This window comes from Sciurus carolinensis, chromosome 3 (genome assembly GCF_902686445.1).
Source record: "Sciurus carolinensis chromosome 3, mSciCar1.2, whole genome shotgun sequence".
Taxonomy (NCBI): Eukaryota; Metazoa; Chordata; class Mammalia; order Rodentia; family Sciuridae; genus Sciurus; species Sciurus carolinensis.
Window position 1 is genome coordinate 83,609,243 of NC_062215.1, and position 15,061 is coordinate 83,624,303.

General features: G+C 35.4%; 1 protein-coding gene and 1 non-coding gene across 2 annotated transcripts in view; both read right to left on the reverse strand.

The window, feature by feature from the left end:
- Window positions 1-15,061, reverse strand: part of Dpp10 (dipeptidyl peptidase like 10) — a 1,299,115-nt gene that overhangs the window by 931,730 nt on the left and 352,324 nt on the right. The gene's annotated exons all lie outside the window — the stretch shown is intronic.
- On the reverse strand, window positions 4,617-4,691 carry Trnag-ccc (transfer RNA glycine (anticodon CCC)). Its single transcript has one exon. It is a non-coding gene; the product is annotated as a tRNA-Gly (tRNA).

The window sequence follows — 15,061 nt, forward strand, 5'->3', positions numbered from 1 at the left end:
CACTAGAAAAAATAGGGATAGTGGGAACATTCCTTAACATTGTAAACGCCATCTATGCTAAGCCCATGCCTAATATCATTCTTAATGGTGAAAAACTGAAAGCATTCCCTCTAAAAACTGGAACAAGGCAGGGATGCCCTCTTTCACCACTTCTTTTCAATATCGTCCTTGAAACTCTAGCCAGAGCAATTAGACAAACCAAAGAAATTAAAGGGATACGAATAGGAAAAGAAGAACTCAAACTATCCCTATTTGCTGATGATATGATTGTATACTTAGAGGAACCAGGAAATTCCACCAGAAAACTTTTAGATCTCATAAGTGAATTCAGTAAAGTAGCGGGATATAAGATCAATGCACATAAATCTAAGGCATTTTTATGCATAAGCGATGAATCTTCAGAAAGAGAAATCAGGAAAACTACCCCATTCACAATAGCTTCGAAAAAAATAAAATACTTGGGAATCAATCTCACAAAAGAGGTGAAAGACCTCTACAATGAGAACTACAGAACACTAAAGAAAGAAATTAAAGAAAACCTTAGAAGATGGAAAGATCTCCCATGTTCTTGGATAGGCAGAATTAATATTGTCAAAATGGCCATACTACCAAAAGTGCTATACAGATTCAATGCAATTCCAATGAAAATCCCAATGATGTACCTTACAGAAATAGAGCAAGAAATTATGAAATTCATCTGGAAGAATAAAAAACCCAGAATAGCTAAAGCAATCCTTGGCAGAAAGAGTGAAGCAGGGGGTATCGCAATACCAGATCTTTAACTCTACTACAAAGCAATAGTAACAAAAACGGCATGGTATTGGTACCAAAATAGAAAGGTGGATCAATGGTATAGAATAGAGGACACAGACACAAACCCAAATAAATACAATTTTCTCATACTAGACAAAGGGGCCAAAAATATGCAACAGAGAAAAGATAGCCTCTTCAACAAATGGTGCTGGGAGAATTGGAAATCCATATGCAACAGAATGAAACTAAACCCATACCTCTCACCACGCACGAAACTAAACTCAAAATGGTTTAAGGATCTTGGAATCAGACCAGAGACCTTGCATCTTACAGAAGAAAAAGTAGGTCCAGAGCTTCAACATGTTGGCTTAGGACCAGACTTCCTCAACAAGACTCCCATAGCACAAGAAATAAAAGCAAGAATTAATAACTGGGATAGATTCAAACTAAAAAGCTTTCTCTCAGCAAAGGAAACTATCAGCAATGTGAAGAAAGAGCCTACAGAGTGGGAGAAAATCTTTGCCAATCATACTTCAGATAGAGTGCTAATCTCCAGAATCTATAAAGAACTCAAAAAACTCTACACCAAGAATGCAAATAATCCAATCGACAAATGGGCTAAGGAAATGAATAGACACTTCACAGAAGAAGATCTACAAGCAATCAACAAACATATGGAAAAATGTTCAACATCTCTAGTAATAAGAGAAATGCAAATCAAAACCACCCTAAGATTCCATCTCACCCCAATTCGAATGACGATTATCAAGAATACAAGCAACAACAGGTGTTGGCGAGGATGTGGGGAGAAAGGTACACTCATACATTGCTGGTGGGGTTGCAAATTAGTGCAGCCACTCTGGAAAGCAGTGTGGAGATTCCTTAGAAAACTTGGAATGGAACCACCATTTGACCCAGCTATCCCACTCCTTGGCCTATACCCAAAGGACTTAAAATCAGCATATTACAGAGATACAGCCACATCAATGTTCATAGCTGCTCAGTTCACAATAGCCAGATTGTGGAACCAACCCAGATGTCCTTCAATTGATAAATGGATAAAGAAAATGTGGTATATATATACAATGGAATATTACTCAGCCATAAAGAATGATAAAATTATGGCATTTGCAGGCAAATGGATGAAACTGGAGAATATCATGCTAAGTGAGATAAGCCAATCTCAAAAAACCAATGGACCAATGATATCGCTAATAAGTGGATGATGACACATAATGGGGGGTGGGAGGGGTTAGTGTTAGGGTTAGAGCTAGGGTTAGGGAGGGGGGCAAGAATGGAGGAAGGAAGGACTCTATAGAGGGAAAAGAGTGGTGAGAGGGGTGGGGGGGAAGGGAAAAAAATAACAGAATGAATCAAACAACATTACCCTATGTAAATTTATGATTACACAAATGGTATGCCTTTACGCCATGTACAAACAGAGAAACATCATGTATCCCATTTGTTTACAATAAAAAAAGAAAAAAAACAGAAATTACTTAACATGCCTCCAATCAAGATGTGGTATCCTTGTGTATTCCTTTTGAATTTATCTGGGCTAGTGGCAATTCTGACCAATAGATTTTGGTGGAAATGATACTGATCTAGAATCTTAGCTGTGTCATCCTGGCCCGGGTATGAGGCATGTGAGTGAAGGACCTTCTAGATGACCTCAGATGACCCCAGTTTCAGACTCTAAGCTTTTCCAGCTGAAATCCCAAGCACTTGTGTAGCAAAGGCCAGTCTACAAACTGTGCCTTGTTTGAATTCCGCACCCAAAGAATCTATAAGCATAATAAAATAATTTTTCATTTCCGAGCACTTTGAAGTTCCAGTTGGAACCAATCTGTTGTACAGCAATAGGGAACTGGAACAATGGTATCAAAACCACTTAGACACGGGGCAACAGGGATAAATGTATCAGAAAAACCTAGTTATAAACATAACCCAAATTATATCAATTGGTTTATAAAAATGTTTTAGTTATACAATTTGTACTAGTTGTGGAGGAACATTAAACAAAGAAAGAATGTGATTACCGTGAAATTCAAGATAAAGAGCCCATCTAAAGGAGAGAAAAAATGGTTTTATCCCAATGCTTGTGGATTCAGATAATGTTCTATTTGTAGATCTCATTAACAATTACTTGAATACTTACCTCAGAGTACTTGTTAAGCATATTTATCCTTTATGTACTTTTATGAATGTACATTATATTACATGATAAAAAAAATTTATAGAAAATATTATTCTTCTTGTTGGGTGAAAAATGATGCAAGAGAGGAAATAGGGAAGTAGGGAAGTAATTTTCCAGGATGATTCTGTGCTCCATGAAAAAGATGCTAGCAGCATGGACTAACTGTGCAGAGGGAGAGAAAATGTTGGTTCTGATATATTTTGAAAGAAACATTAAGAAAGTTTCCAATAAGTTTAGATGGAATTGGGAGTTCAAAAAATAGAAGAATCAAGAAGGATTGTAAATTTTTGAATTGAGTGGTTGGATTGTGATGATATTTACTGATATTATAATGTGCATTTCATTGTTATCAAGTAGTATTATTTTATAATATGCCTAATTTTCTAGATATGTGTTTTCTAGTTAGTATATTTTTAAAATTAAAAATCTGGTAACCATAGGAACTAGCAATCCCACCACTAGGTAGAAATTAAATGGGATAGCTGCACGTCCATGTTCATTACAACATTATCCATAATAGCCAAGTTTCAGAGGCAGCCTAAGTACATTAATGGATGAGTGGATAAAGAAAATGTAGTGTATATACCCAATGGATTACCAGTCAGCCTTGAAAAAGAGGGGAATTCTTTCATTTGTAAGAAAACCTGGATGATTCTGGAGGATGTTATGCCAAGTGAAAGAATCCAGACACAGAAAGACAAATACAGTACCATTTAACTTCTGTGTGAAATCTCAAAGAGTTGAACACTTAGAAGTAGTGAGCTGAATAACTGTTATCAGAGCCTGGGCCATAAAAGGGGAAGAGAAAATGATGGGCAATTATTGGGAAAAATATACAAAGTTTCGAATAAGAGGAATAAATCTGGAGGCCAATTACATGGCAGGTAGCTACAGGCAATAATAATTTATATTTCAAAATAAGAGAGTAATTTCAAATGTCTTGCCAAAAAATATTAGGTAAATGATGTAATAGAAATGTCAAGTAGCTTGATCTAATAATTTTACATTCTATGTATATATCAAAATATCACATTATACCCCCAAATATATACAACTATGATTTGTCCATGAAAATATTAATAAAAAATGATATCTGCTCTTAATAAGGAGACTCGTTTTGCCTTCCCTAAATAAATCTACTGATCACTTAATCAAATTACCAAGATACAGTAATATCTTCCCAATAATTCAGTGAAATTGAAGAGCAAGCTGTTCTACTCACTTTTTTTTTATCTATTATTTTATTTATTTATATGTGGTGCTGAGTATGGAACCCAGGGCCTCACATATGCCAGATAAGTGCTCCACCACTGAGCCGCGACCCCAGCCCCTTCTGTTCACTTTTTAAACACTCATCATTACTAGTTATTATTAAAACAAGACAATCTAACTTTCAAAAATACATTTTCTCCAGCCTTTAGGGTACAATTTCATTTGTTCCAGTTTTTTGCGAAGGAATTAAAATAGGTCCATGAGAAATGAATATTTGAGTATGAATTTTAAAACTGTAAACTAAACTTTATCATCAACCAGCTTGGTAGTCTGAAATAAGCCACTCAAACTCTTGGTGATATAGTTTCCTACCATCAAATGGACATAATAACATGACTTACTTTACTCTCAAATTTATTTATTTATTTATTTATTTATTTATTTATTTATTTATTGCTGTGCTGGGGATTTGAACCCAGGGCCTTATGCTTGGGAGGCAAGCGCTCTACCAACTGAGCTACATCCCAGCCCTCTCAAATGTTTTTGTGAGTAAAATCAGATTTTAAAGTAGCCTTCGATGTGGACATCAATTAGAAATAAGAATATGTTATAATCAGGTGTCTTCCCTGAGTTCAAATTGTATTATGTTTAGTTTGGATTATTTTTATTGACCCTAGAGAATCTGGAAACTCTGAGGTATATTTTTGCATGAACAAATGCCCCAAGGTTGATGGTAGATGTGTGATTTTTTTTTTTTTTTTTTTTTTTTTTGGTTGGTTGTTTTTTAGTTTTTTAGTTTCCTGGAGAAGTTGTCTTATATAGAGATACCTGGTTTAGGTCTAAGGAAAGGGATTGAGAATAGTGGAGAACAATACCAATAAGAGGATTTTTTCCCATTAAGTTGAATTAATGATTTTTTTATCAACATATATGTAAATTTATATTAAGTATAGTGGGACGGATGAATACATTGAATAATCATCAAATCAGTATAATCGACATAGCTGTATTCTTACATTTTTATCACTCTTTTGTGTTATAGTTGCATAGGATCTTGGTGAGACTGGTTTTCAATGTTTTAACAAAGTGGTAGTAAAGTCCACCAAAGACTTCTGGTTCTCCTTCCATTAGGGCACATGGTAGGACTCTACTTCATGAACCTTCTAAACCCCCTGACTGAAGTTATGTAATCTTTATGACCAGTAAGTTTCAAGTGGAAGGTCATGCATGCCTTTTAAGTCAAGCATTTAATTCTTTAAATAGTTCTTTTTCTCTTTGGCACAGAAGCAGCAGAACTTGACAGGGAAAATAATCTGCCCACTTTGGTCTGTGAGCACCTCCAAAAAACATAGCTTCCCTGCTAAGCCCCAAAGAATATTTTGTGGTATAAAATAAACTTTTTGTTTTAAGTCAATAGGATTTTAGAGTAGGATAATTTAGCAAGTCATAATAGATATATATGAAAAGGGTTAGGGAAAGAGCTACAAGAGTTTATTCATATTAGATTTTGTCAGTGTCTGGCCAAACTTCTGCATTAGGGAACAAGTAATTAAAAATGTGGTTAAGATTACTCTGGAAAGCAGTATGGAGATTCCTCAGAAAACTTGGTATGGAAGTACCACTTGACCCAGTTATCCCGCTCCTTGGTATATACTTAAAATCAGTATATTACAGTAACACAGTTACATCAATGTTTATAGCAGCTCAAGTCACAATAGCTAAACTATGGAACCAAAGTAGGTGACCTTTCAACAAACAGATGAATGGATAAAGAAAATGTGGCATATGTACACAGTGGAATATCACTCAGTCATAAAAAAGAATGGCTTTATGAATTTTTCCAGTAAATGGATGGATCTGGAGACTATTACGCTAAGTGAGAAAAAGCAAATCCCAAAACCTAAAGGTCCAATGTTCTAATATGCAGATGCTAAAACACAACAAAGTGGGGTGTGGAGAATAGAAGTTCAGTGGATTAGACAAAGGGGAAGGAAGAAAAGGGAGAGGGAAAGATATAGGAAAGACAGGGGAATGAATTGGACAAAATGTTCCTATGTTCTTATATGAATATACCACCAGTGAAATTCCACATCATATATAAACACAAGAAAGGGAGCCTAATTAGAATAATTTATACTCCATGTGTGTATAATATGTCAAAATACATTCTACTAGCTGGGCAGGTGGTGCACACCTATAATCCCAGTGGCTCAGGAGGCTGAGGCAAGAGGATTGAAGTTCAAAACAGCCTCAGCAATTTAGAGATGCCTAAACAACTTAGGGAGACCCTGTCTCTAAATAAAATACAAAAAGGACTGGGAATGTTGCTCAGTGGTTAAGCTCCCCTGGGTTCAATCCCTGGCACAAAAAATGAAATAGAAGAAGAAAACAGTTATTAAAAAAATACACTCTATTGTCATGTATACTAAAAGGAACACATTTGAAAATGTGGTTAAGGAAGGAGTTGCCCAACTCCCATATCCCTTATTGTTTGAGGATTTTCCTAGTGCATTGGTACCTCTCAGCACAGACTAGCTTCTTGAAGATTGGGACTCTATGCAAAGAAGGCAGTAGATTGGTTGGTCCTTGAGAAGTAGTGATCTTGAATTTTCATGAGGGCCAGTATTCTAAATGGAGGAACATATTCTTGGTGACTTCTGGAAAAATATGGGGGAAATTTGAGCTCCTTGATGTTTAAACATTAGTATAGTATGAACATTTATGCTAATGTGACCACATTTGAACATAGTGGGGTGATGCTTAGGATGATTGGAGTATATTATTATTGTTTTCCTTGGATAAAATTTTGTACTTACTTGAAAGAAAAAAATCTGAGAATCGAATACTCATCATTATGTCCTTGGTAAAAATATAGTAGTTGAATGTGCAAGAAATAAAAGAGAACTGAACCAACCTCTGTATGCTTGATCCCCATGGTAGGATTCTGAAATCTTCTTTGTAATATGCCAGCAAATAACTCCAAAACTGAGACGGATATCCAAATGTAGAAATGAGGCAACTAGCAAATTCTCAAATTCTAAGGTCTTTTCAATTCATTTATTTTCCTTCAGAGCCCATTGATTTAAAATCCAAAGGAATCATTTTTCATTATTGACCCACAACACACAATAGCCCTGAAACCCAATCTTGGATATTCCATTCTAGCCATTAGATTTCTCAATGTCCTGTGGATTATTCCAGATCATGAAGAAAACAGGTAATAGTGAGGATACAATCCTACTAATGATGTGATATTTATAAGTTTTATTTTTAATACAAGAGGCTAATTATCCCACTGAGTAGATACAGCTCTGATCTACTAACGTGTAAGGCTATATTTAGTGACACCAGATGACAGGGCAGAAAAAGTTGTTTTGGGATGCAATCAAACCACATTTAAATATTTTAAAAGTTTAAATACCTTCATCCCATATTACCTATATTTATACTTGCCCTCTCCTTTTAAATTATGCACAACCATGAAACAGCCTTTTCTGAAACCTCATACTTGATTATATTCCCAGCTTATGTATTTAAGATATTGGTTACTAGCTAATTTATATTCTTTTACTACTTGTTGAATTTACATAAAATATTTGTCTTCTCTAGGCTGACACCTTAAATGAGAAGTGAAAACTACTGAACTGATTACTGAGTTTCTTTACTTTTCTATTTCTAACACCATATTATATATGCATAAATAGAGAAATTGAACAAGATGGAGATAACTAGAGATGTTTTCATAAGTTCTTTGTTCACATACAACATAGAAATTTGGAAAACTGGTGAACTGGATCCATATGAACAAGCAACCTCAGTTTAAACTATTTCAAGATTTGGTTGTTTTGTTACAAGTATCCATGAATCAAGCATCTAGACAGAAAAAAATGGAATAGAACCAATATTTCTATGCTTGATTTATGTGATGTTGAATAATTGGCAAGATCCTGAAATTCTTCTTTGCTATATGCAGAGCAAATAACCCCCATCCCTTGTTGTCTTTATCCATCATTCTATTGAAGAAATATTATGAGATGAGGAGAGAACTAATACCTGACTGCCTCATGTATTTCAACACTACAGTAAGATTTTCATATGTGCTTCTTATTTCATATTCACAATTCACCCCATGACATACAAATTATCTACCCCACTATATAAATTAATGAACAGAAACACAAAGAGATTGCAGGCAAAGTCACACAGTTGTGCAGACTCAGACTCTAAACCCCAGTAGAATGACTGCCAAGTCACCACCATGATGCCCCTGAAGGAGAGCTGAGATTTGCATATGACCTCCAGTAATTTCCCCCTCCTTTAAGATCAGTGGCACTGCCTGAAGTCTTGCCTCCTTCGTTTGTTTCTTCTATCTTCTGTACCAGCACAAGGCCATTTCAGATTAAGGATGCAATTTTTAAAATCTCCCCTTTTCTTTCTAATGCCACTATGTAGGTTCAAAATTCCCCTGAGATTTTCCTAATGTATATGTTTTCATGGAAATCATTAAAGAAAACAGTTGTCAGCAAGATGTTGAATAAGTATAGTAGCTTTAAGATCACACAAAACTTGGGTGCAAATTCTGCTGGTTTCTCTGACTGCCTGACTCTAAAGTTTCTTTTCCAAGTTTCTATCATTTCATGTATAAAATTGGAATAGCAAAACTTACCTCTCATATCTCTCAGTGCTATAATAATAAAATGGGATAATATAGGAACAAAAATTATTCTCTCTAGAAGGATAATAACTATTAATTCCCTCCTCTAATATGTAAGATAACAAATTTGTCTAGGACACTGTATATTTTCATGTGGTGGTCAGATGCATTCTTCACAAGAATCTGTCTCATCTTTTTATTTCCTATCTTCTAACTTAATTTTAATGTTCCTGTATATGATGTGTCTGGTTTTTCTTGAGATGTTTGTATTCTGAATGTTAATTGAAATAAGTGTACAGAATCAGTGTTCTGGTGAAATAAAGCACATTCTCTTAGATCAATAACAAGTAATTTACATATTTCTGTTGTTAATTAAATTTTCCTTTCTGCATATCATTCCTAACTGATTAACCTTTACAAGTTTGATAACTTTATTGTTAATGACTTACTTTTAAGCCTAGCTTAATTTCCACATTATGGTCTTTCCCTTTCAATCAATCACAAGTTCAAGGTTTTATTTTTGCCCCTCATTTCAATAATCCCATTTAATAGTTTATAGCCACATATCATGCAGTTTGAATCTTGCACTTACATCATTTATACATTGTGCTGACAAGGAATAAACAACTAAAATACCTATGCCTCATTTTCTTCAGAGCATCATGAGGGGAAGTGTGTCAAATTGAGCTGTGCAAAATAACAGAGGTTTGTACATTTCTCCTATTCAAGGTTTTGCTTTGCCTCTTCAAAATGCAAGACTATCATCTACCCCATTCAAATTATATTAAATGCAGAATGATTCAAATAGTGCCAGCTGCCAATTTAAATTTCAAATGGAAACCTGCTCTATTGCTGACTCTTCATTCACTACTCTGCCTCCCCCCACCCCCACCATTTTCCCTACTTCTTTTTCCAATTTATTTTGAAACTACTTGATAGGTATTTCTCATGGGAGAGCCGACTCTAAGTGAGTAGTGCCTCTGAGTCAAAAACTGCTTCCATATTTCTCCCTGTGCAACAGCAATATTGTCTAGTCGCTGGTCACTGATGACAGACAAAACTCAGAAAACAGACTGTATTAAAAGTCAAGTGTCCATCTTCTAATTGAATTACTTAGAAAGGGAGAAGGATCTTTTCTTTCTTTCTCTCTTACTCTTTCTGGCTCTCTTATTTTCCTGTCCAGGGCAAAGAATGTAAATGTGACAAGTTTTTTAAAAATGTATGGACACATGAAGTGGACTGAGCCTACAGTTACTGGAACTCTGCCGTTGCTGTCTAGGACTGCATCTTGTCTAAATGCTTTGCTTTGCTACTACCTAGAAAAATGGGCTGTCAGCTCTGGAGTCATTAAATTATGATCCAGTAAGGGAAGTGACTCTATGGCCAATTCTGCTTTCCAGCAAGATTCGAAAGTGGCATGTCCAGGATATGTTCTAGATGACCCTGAGAAGAGGCTGGCTGGTCCACGTAATCAGCAGAGACACAGATTAATCATCAGGGGAGAGGGCTGGTCCAGGTCTTAAATGAACTCTAACCCGTCTTCTCCGTTTCCCTGTGGCATTCTTCAATATAAACTTAAAACAAAACCCCTGAAGTATAACAGAGGAAGTGAACAAATTCTAATTGTCCAGAGGGATGAATTTTCACAGTGAGTATGCACATGGAACCAGCGCCTGGATCAAGAAACAGGACATTTTCTACTTCCAACGTCATCATTAGCTTTGTTTGTTCTTGACCTTTATGTAAATGCAATCATCTTATGTCTAGCTTCTAGTGCCTGAGAGTCCTAATCTCACTATGAGTAAGAAAAAGGAGAATTTTAAAAATAATTTTTTTCTTTTATATACTAGGTAATAGACACTTAGTTATAAGCTCATTTTCTTCTTCTTTAATAAACTTCTTTAAGTTATATTTTTATTTTTAAATTTAAATTAAATTTGGATCAATACCTAAAATATAAAAAGTCTACATAACATCTAGGATTTTAGATGATATTTTGATACGTGAATACATTGCATAATATTTAAACCAGGTAAAACATATCTCTTTTATTAATTCTTTCTTCTAGTTTTTTGAAATGTACAGTAAATAGTTCTTATCTATGACTATCCTCCTGTGCAACAGAACACAGCCTTTTATACCTAAGGGTAACTTAGCACCCTTTGACCAACCCTCCTTCCCGTCCTTCTGTCCCTTTTATACTTCCCAGCCTCTGGCAACCACCATTCTGTTAGGTAAAGTCTCTTACTTTGTCCTTTTTGCTTCAGATTGCTTTGGCTATTTGTGATTCCATATACATTTTAGGATTGTTTTTACAGTCCTATGAAGAACTGGTATTTTGACCAGGATTGCACTAATTCTGTAACATATCATGGGTAGTATGGCCATTTTAATATTATCAATTCTTCTAATCCAGGAGCATGGAATGTCTTTACATTTTTTTGTCTCCTTCAATTTCTTTCATTTAGAAAGATGGCAGTTGTCTGGCTCTATATGACCTTTATTATGCTGAGGTACTTTCCTTCTATACCTAATTTGTTCAGTTTTTATTATCTTATCCTGTCTGAAATTTTGGTTGGGACTCCCAGCACTATGTTGAATATGTGCTGAAAGTAGGTATCCTTGCCCTAGTATAGGTCATAAAGAGAAAACTTCCACTTTTTCCCCATTCAGTATGATGTTAGCTATTAGTGTACTATATATGATCTTTATTTTTTAGTATTTGTTGTAGAGATCATTCACCTCCTTGGTTAAATTTATTCTCAGATAGTTTATTTTGGAGTTATTTTATGTGGGATTGGCTTTATTGATTTCTACTTCAGGTAATTGTCTATTGACTTGTAGCAATGCTCAAGATTTTATGGCAAATTTGCTTATTCTATTAATTTTTGTTGGAATTTTTGGGATTTTTTTATGTATAAGAGCACATCATCTGCAAGGGTACCAATCTGACTTCCTCTTTTCCAATTTGTATGCGCTTTATTTCCTTTTTGAATCTAATACTCTGGCTGGTACTTCCAGTACTATGTTGAATATGTACTAAAAGTGGATATCCTTGTCCTGGTACAGGCCAGAGAGAAAGCTTTTAATTTTCCCCATTCAGTATGATGCTAGCAGTTGGTTTATGGTATATGACCTTTATTATGTTGAGGGACATTTCTTCTGCACCTAATTGATTCAGTATTTTTATCATAAAGAAATGTTGAATTTTCCCTGATACTGGGGATTGAACAAAGGGGAGTTTTATTGCTGAACTACATCCCCTGCCTTTTTTATTTATTATTTGTGTCTCACTACTTAACTGAGGCTGGCCTCTGACTTGTAATCCTCCTGCCTCAGGCTTTTGAAGTTATTGAGATTACTGGCATACATCACTGCACCAAGCTAGAAATGTTGAATTTTATCAAATGCTTACTCTGCATACTTTGAGATGATCATATGAGTTTTGTCCTTCACTTACATTTATCTATTTGTTTATGTGGAAGCATCTTTGCATTTTATCCTTTTTCCCTTCTAACTATATATTTTAAATTGCATGTCTTTGAACTCACCAATTCTTCTGTTTGATCTATTATGCTATTATTGTCTTCTATTATTTCTTTTACTTCACTTAGTGTATTTTTCTGATTTTTCTTCATTGCTTCTACTTTTCTAAGTTCCTCAGTTAGAGAACTGAATCAATACTCTGTATTTTCTTTAAGCTCATTAAATTTACTTAAAACAGCTGTTTAAATTCTCTATCCAGAAGTTGCACATACTGGCTATTAATGGTTGGTTTCTGGTGTCTTACTTTGAACATTAGGTGAGAACAAGCTTCCCTGAAAGTTCTTGATTCTTAGTGTGCACTATTTCCTGGGCATTGAAAGATTAAGCATTCATTTCAGTCTTTGTGACCTGAATTTGTTTAAGCCTGCTCTTCCTGAAATTATAAGTTGGCTGCTTATTTTCAGCATTTTTATTTCAGCACTAGATGGTGTCCCAAGTTCAGGTTTGTCATGAGTGTATTGTTGGTGTGTTGTCACTGTTTTAGTACTAGAGGACAATCCATGCCCAGGTTTGCCACCAAACATGTAGTTTGTTCAGCATGAACTGGGGGAGTGTCTAGACAGGTAGTCTGATCATAAGCCTCTCCCTGACTAACACATAGAACTAAAGGCTTCATCTATAGTCTCTAACCTGTGATCGAGTACTACAGGACTCCGCATGGCTCTGAGCAGAATATCCATTGAGTAATGAGCTCCAGGCTTCTAAACCATGACTTTGTCCACTGATTCAGCAAAACTGTGTCATACCCTGAGTTAACAACCAATCAATATCAGCACAACACTGAGGTAGAACCAAGACATACACTGTTACAGGTTGACTACTCCTGAAGTGAACATGTGGCCCATGACCACTGCAACCAGACAACAGGTGATGCTCAGAATAATTCACTGTGCCTCCCACTGATAGACGGGCTGTTCTAGAGGCTCCACACTCAGGCACTGGCCTGAAGATGAGGTTTCAATAGGTTGGTTCCAGTGTTAAGTTTCACCAGCCTGACTTTGAGTTCAAAGGCAAAATCATGGTTACTTACTCTGTCCTACAGCTAGCAAATGAAGTCTTGTTCAATGGTATTCTATCCTAGATTGTGGTAGTATGGGTGAAGGCATATATGATATCAACATGACTTGCACTGGTGATGTAAACTTTATCTTCTTGGTTAAGGTACTATTTACCTGGTTTTTCCATTATGAAAATACCTGTCCTCCTCATTTCATGGTACATTCTGTGGTAGTGAGTCAACAACCAGGTCCCATTCAAGGGGGAATGAGACCTGGTAATTGTACTCCACTTCATGGATACCAGAGGGAACTGTATCTACCTATGATATTTTTTTTAACCCTCCAATAAGAATGATTTGTCACTTTTCTCCCATTTGTGTATTTATTGTATCATTTCTTTATATGTATGTAGTTTCAGGTATACTTATTTTATACTTCATATTATAATTTTGTATTGTTATTTATTTTGTTGCTTTATTATTCCAGCTTCCATTTGGGAAGCTCATTTAAGCGGTCTCCTATGTCCCTTGGACATACTGTTATCTATTTATTTCTTGACTGCTTTCTTAATTTTTGGCACAGGTATTCATTGAATGTGCCAATGTTGCCTGGCAATGATAATCTTCTCTTAAAAAATGTTATTAAAGCTTACAATGGTTCACTATCTTGCATGAGATCTCCTAGGATATATATGCAAAATTAATGGTGAAACCCCAGAATTCTGATAACCAAGTCCCTAAATTCTTGGGTATGCATAATCTACTCACAAAATAATTGGTGTTAACCAGAGGCTGGGATCCAAGTAAGGGTGGCCTCACCACTGAGCTGTAGATGGCAAACTGAGAAAGAGCTTCTCAGCCTTAGTGCCTCTCCAAAATAAGTGGAGACTGTTGGGTCCCTGGTGTTATGCTTATCTTTTTTTAACTTTTTTTTATTTTTACAGACTGCATTTTGATTCATTGTATACAAATGGGGTACAACTTTTTGTTTCTATGGTTGTGCACGATGTAGATTCACACCATTTGTGTAATCAACATGTACATAGGGTAATGATGTCTGTCTCATGATAATCTTCATAGCCAAAATTAGTTGACAGATCAGGAAAGTCCTGGGATCTGATGCCAATTTGGTATTCTTTGGATGTGGTGATACAAACTAATCCTGATTTGCTTTTTCCTTCTTATTCTTGTTTCATCTTTTTAGGTATCTTGATTGCTTAGTTAAGTAGCTCTTCGAATAGAGTTCTATGATCACAATAGCTAGGTCTCATGCTATTTCTGCTTCCACTGGAAGTTCCAGACAAGAGAAGAGGATTATTAATTTTCAGAAGTGGACTTCCCAGAGACTCCAGTCCATCCTTTACACATTTAAACAAATATAATTTTTATCTGGTAAAAGCATTCTGATTCAAGTCATTTTGGCAAATTGCTGGATTACAAATATTCTTAAGTAAATCCATAACTTCTACACAGAAAATTTATTTATGACTTTAAGAGTCAACACATTTTTTCCCTAAACTCAAGAAGTAAAATGATCACATCAAGGTATATATAACAATAGGTACCAAATGGTATACTTAGCAGCTAACTCAGAAAAAAAATTATCCAATTGAGAATCCTATTCTCTACCATGCCACAGTGGTCCATTCAGAATTCTGGATAAGTTTTCCTTAGTAAAGAGATGAAAGCTCTACATTATAAT